The sequence below is a fragment of the Octopus bimaculoides genome, chromosome 22, assembly GCF_001194135.2.
Source record: "Octopus bimaculoides isolate UCB-OBI-ISO-001 chromosome 22, ASM119413v2, whole genome shotgun sequence".
NCBI lineage: Eukaryota > Metazoa > Mollusca > Cephalopoda > Octopoda > Octopodidae > Octopus > Octopus bimaculoides.
In genome coordinates, this window is record NC_069002.1 from 23,823,618 (window position 1) to 23,829,599 (window position 5,982).

Below are 5,982 nucleotides of genomic sequence, written 5' to 3' on the forward strand. Positions count from 1 at the left end.
TGGTGCCTTGATCTACATACATTGTGTTCAGACAATCTACATGCATTATGTTCAGACATTATGTTCAGTACAGTCATTCTTTGACAGCCATAGCTGTAGGTCACCTTCCAGCTCCTGTTTAGCTCACCAGCAATGTCCTGCAAAGTGCAAGAGGAAACAGGCAGGAGATCTCTAAACAGCTGTTTCTTGGTTCGAGGAGTTCTCCAAGATATATTTAATACTGCTCTTAACACTCAGGTATAAGTTCCATCTAAATTGGATTCCAGTTTTTTGCTAAACCTCCAGGTTGTTGCTCCTTTTAAAAGGACTGACTCTACCATTGTATGGAAAAAAATCCTCGTAAGGTTGTCTGACAGGTTGACTTCCAGACAATGTCCAGTTTACTTTGGTTGTCCAAGGTTTTATGTCCTTTTCAGTAGAGGCTGTCTCAGAATCAAGGTATGTCACATCATTAACTTGATTGATGGGGGTCTTTGCTGATGTTAGAGATGGATCCTTGTTGATTGTACTCAGTTGAAAATATCTACTAATTTAGTGCCAATTTCATTCTTCCAGCTGTTAGATCGGTAATGTTCTATCAGGGAATAAGACAGCAGAGTTAAGTGGGTGTCTAAATCTACCTCAGTTACACAGGTACCTAAAACATAAAGTATGGTACATAGTACCAAATCATTCTGTTATTCTATGGTTGTTAGATAAACAACAACTGGCTGGAATGGCAGACTTTCTCTTTGAATATTTCCATGTTTCTCTTGTGTCTTTGAAATTCAACTGAAGCTGCTACTGACTTTGTCTTTTATTCTTGAAGGATCAATAATGTAAAGATTGATTAAACTTCACTCATCATCTGCTAAATCTGATATCATAGATTAACAAAATGCATATTCTTTTATCTTTTACTTATTTCAATCATCAAATTGCTGTCATGCAGGGTCGCCACCTTCGAGAACATTTTTTTCAACTGAATCATCCCCAGTACTTTTTTTTTAAACCTGATACTTATTGTATTGATCTCTAACTTAAGGGGACATAAACACACTGAGACCGGTTGTCAAGCAGTGGTGGGAGATAAACACAAACACAAAACACACACACACACACACACACACACACACACACACACACACACACCAGGCTTCTTTCAGTTTCCATCTACCAATTTCATTCACAAATTCTTCATCAGCCTGAGGCTATAGAATAAGACATTTGCTCAAAACGCCATGAAGTGGAACTGAGTTTCTGATAGGAACAGACGTCTCCCTCACTTCCTTTTTAGAGTCCTAGAGTCCCTTGGATCCATTGTCTCATGATGCTAACACTAGAAACGTGGTCATGTCCTTAACAAAACGAAACTAAGGGATTCTCTTGACCCCTTTCCGTATTCTCCAACCCCCTTTACAGAGTGCAGTGGTTGCATTTTATCATGTTGCCATTGCCTTGTATCCTGCATAACAAAAGCATCTTCACCCCTCGATGTTGTCATCATTTGTTTTGGGCAATTTGTGATTAATAAAAAGAGTAAAAAAGAAACCAATGAGATATTTGCAGAATGTGAAGTGAGATAAGAAGGAGAAAGAGATGCAAGCATTGACAGGGTGGGTAGAATAAAGATGGGGAAGAGGTGCAACAGAATGGAAGAGAACAGAGAGGGTAATAAGAAGGACGAAAAGAGAAAGAGATATGAGGGAGTGATGGAGAGTTGAGAAAATGACTAAAGGTGAATAGTGTGATGGTTGTCAATAATGTGTGAACTGGAAGAAAGGGATGAAGAGACTGATAAGCTAAAAGTATGGTGCAATGATGCTCAGTGGTGAGGGAGGGGCCAAATGGCTGCTAATTGTGATGTTGGCAAAGGGGATATCAATGAGGGAGTGGCCTGACAAAGTGTAATTTCTGGCAAGCTGTGCAAGAGAGTTGATGTGAAGCAATAAAATCTGACTCAGACTGCGATGACTTCTCTGACTCCTGCCAGATATTGATGCGTAAGAACAACGAAAATGCCAAAGGATCACTTTTGCAAAACATATTGAAACTCTGGAATGATGACCATGAAAACAGAAGTTATATCACTGTGATGATGAGGGAGGAGTGAAAATTGGTTTCTATCATGAAGAGAAATTTAAGACAGAATATAACTTGAACAACATATTCATAATGGAAATTGACAAAGAAAAACCAAATGCAAAAGCATTACAACAATCAGATATGAATTAAAAATACCAAAGACACAAACCATTGTTTAATTATTTCAAAATAAACAGAAACAATATCAGAATAGAGAAGACATTCAAAAATTGTGGACAATTTTCTTTTTCAACAAATTAAATTTCCTGAAAAATACAGAAACAATTGTGTTAAAGAAATCCCTCAAGATTCAGAAAATCTATGTCTAAGAAATGTGAAATTCAAAAATGAAGATATATCAGAACAATTGTACCAAGAAATTCTTGGAACAATGTAGCTTTACAATAAAATGTCTGATAGATTTGATAAAGCAACTCAGAACAGAAGAACAATTAATGCCACAGATGAGCAAAATGGTAAATCTTTCTTTCAGATGAAACTTAGATATAGCAAGGCTTACCAATTAAGACAAACTGAAGATTAGTAACTTCCCAATGAGGACAAAAGATTAATTGATATTCAAATTAACGAATGGAATAAAGGACTGAAATTTCCACTTACTCTTCAAAAGTCTGACTTTTCCAAATGAAAAGTGGTCTCCCAGGATTCTTCTGAAAATTAAATCTCTCTAAACAATTTTTTGCGAAAGAGGATAACAATGATGGTGAGTCTCTGATAAGAAATAAAGGTAATTTTTGTACAAAGAAAGCAAGAAACATCTCAGGAATTTTCCATTGAAATGATTGAAAATAAGAATATAGAACTGAATTTCTCAAACCAAGAACAGAAATATTTAAATTATCTACAAAAAGATATTAAAGCAGCAGTTGAAGAAACTGGTGAAAGTTGTTCTGTTGTCATGGATACAAATTATTATGAAAAAGTTGTACTTAAAATGTTAGAAAATAATAATTACTATGTAAAAATAAATAACAATGAAAATATTTAAAAAAATGGTAAATCTACTGATTTTACTGAATATGATCCATACATACAGTTCTATATTTAAGAGATGAGGAATTATATATTTATTTACATTTGACAGATATTTGTCCTCATCTTGTTTGTTGTTAACACAACGTTTCAGCTGATATACCCTCCAGCTTTCATCAGGTGTCTTGGGGAAATTTCGAACCTGGGTTCTCATTCCTAAGGTATTTTCCGATGTTGTTATTATCAGTGACCTGAATAATAAAAAAGATAATAATAATAACAACATCAAAAAATACCTTAGGAATGAGAACCCAGGTTCAAAATTTCCCGAAGACACCTGATGAAGGCTGGAGGGTATATCAGCCGAAACGTTGTGTTAACAACAAACAAGATCAGGACAAATATTCGTCAAATGTAAATAATGTATGACCCATACATGTTTGACCACTGAATATTTTGATTACATCAACAACTTCAGATACAAAAATAACAACAAGAAATAATAATTCTATGGCTTACCTAAAATACACAAAAGATAAGTTATAAAATCTCTGAAAGCAACTATACTAAAATGCTATCTGCAGATGATTTGGATTAGTCTTACTTAAATCAGATACCGAGTTTTATTTGCTATGATCCAGAAATGCTTAATCGCTTACTCAAAAGTTTGAGCCTAAATGCTATTTTTTTTTCCATTGATGTAACTTTATGCACCAAAACCACTGATACTAAAAGAATCACATTAAATATTGATATGTTTTCAATTTGAATTACCAGAACATAGGAATAAAAATTTATCATTGATGGACACATTCATATTACAAAACACTTATTTCATATTTGATCAATCAGCATACCAACAAATGTCTGGAACTATGATGGGGACTAAAATACTCCCAATTTATACCAATTTAGTGATGGGATAGCATGAAATGAAAATTTATGTTGAATCTTTGTGGAGCATTCTGTCTGACACTTGAATAACTCTGTCAATTATTTGCCTGTGTAGGTAATTTACTGCCTATATAAGCTAATTTGTTGCCTACCATGTTAGTCTCTTACCTGTCTAATCAATTCACTGCTTATAGGAACCAATTCTCTTTGTGTACAGCCAATTCACCCCCTATACAACACCTAATTCATTTCCTGACATTGCACCATTAATGTGCAACTGTGTGATATTCAATGTTTGGAGTACTTTCAATATCATTTTGCCTTTTTTTTTTGTTTTAACTGAGCACTTTGATATTCTATATCCTAGAATTCTGAAGCAATTGATGCTAAAACATTTCTTTCTGGTCTGTGAACTTTCTTGCTATTTCACTGTTTCTTTCCCAGCTAACCACATGTCATGGTTCACTTCTTCACCTTTTCTTTGCCAGCTAGCACTTGTTTCTTTCTCTAAAAATAGAACTGACTCTGCGTCGTTAGCATTTAACCACCCCTTTCATCTTCTTGCATTTTTCTACTGACTCAGGGCTAAAGGCCTGTTTGTATATAGATGTACAGTCAGTGATCAGTGAAATATAACACTAAACTTTCTTACCACTCAACTGTTCAACCTATCATAAGCCATGTCACTCTCTATCCCTCTATTTATCTTATATCACTGCTGGTATTCCTTTCTTGTCATCCGATTTTTTTCCCCCTCTGAGGAACCAGTTACACATCAGAGAAACTTCAGAGTAACAAACTACTGGTTCTGCCAAAATAAATATTACACTCTACTATGTCATGTATATTTTTTCTCTTGTCTGTTTATTGAATTATTCTATGTGAACAAGAGAGAGAGAGAGAGATACAACAAACCATTATGAGCAAGGTTTCTCTCTTACAAAGAATAGACAACTGAAAATGATGTTACAATGAAAAGAGTATTGCAACCAAACCAAGGAATGAAGTTTCTCATTCTTGCATGACGATGGACATAAATGTGCGTCCCCAGAGACAACAGTTACAAAAACTGAACACAGTGAGAAGCATCAGAAAAGCACAAACATAAACACCTATGGAGAGGGCAGGGGTTAATATAGTCCCCGCTTCCCAACACAAGTACATGCATGCATTTGTGTATGCGTGTAAGTATGTATGTGCATTTGCACGCACACACACAAGCACACATATACATATATATATACATGTGTGTATGTGTGTGTATATATATATATAGATTTATGTATGTATACATATATATGTATGTGTATGTTTATATATGTATATGTTCATGTGCACATAAACATATACATACACACACACATATGAACATGGTTCATATGTAATTATATATATGTGTGTGCGTGTAGGCACTTGCATGTTCATACATCCTCACACTGCATCTCACAAACAATATAAGCTAACAGGAAAAAAATTTTAATAAAACAAAATTAAATATTCTTTGATTCACATTACTGGGTTTATTTTCATTTTTCAATCTCAAATTGATGTTTACAAAAGTTTGCCATTTAATCATGTGTTTCTATACTTGTATATATATGTTTATATGTGAGATTGTATATATATATATATATATATATATATATAGTTATTAATATTTCTAAGTCTCTCTAAAGGAGACTACGGCAGCAGTACTGGAAATTAATAGTTATCGCCAAGCCAACATGGCAGTCCCAAAATTAGGACGAAAGCTGCCGTGAATTAGCTCCGAGAAGCCATCGCCTCTAGCTAGCTATGTGACACACGAAACCTGTGTCCTTTATAACCTTCGAACAGGGGAGGTCAGCCGCTTCCCCTTGCTAGTTTGGCATCTGCAGACTAGTTTCAGGGTGTTGCCCCTTGTCAATGCAGAGCAGCCAAGCTCCAGCCAGGCGGCGCTACTGACTGTCTGTTTGAAGGTTATTTATCTAATTTCAGTGGAATCTATCCACTGGTTTTCAGAAATAGAGTTATTAATATTTCTAAGTCTCT

At 34.9% G+C, this 5,982-nt stretch overlaps 1 protein-coding gene across 1 annotated transcript in view; it reads left to right on the forward strand.

Moving 5' to 3' along the window:
* LOC106872929 (phosphatidylinositide phosphatase SAC2) overlaps positions 1–5,982 on the forward strand; it is a 701,722-nt gene that overhangs the window by 557,511 nt on the left and 138,229 nt on the right. The window lies entirely within an intron of this gene.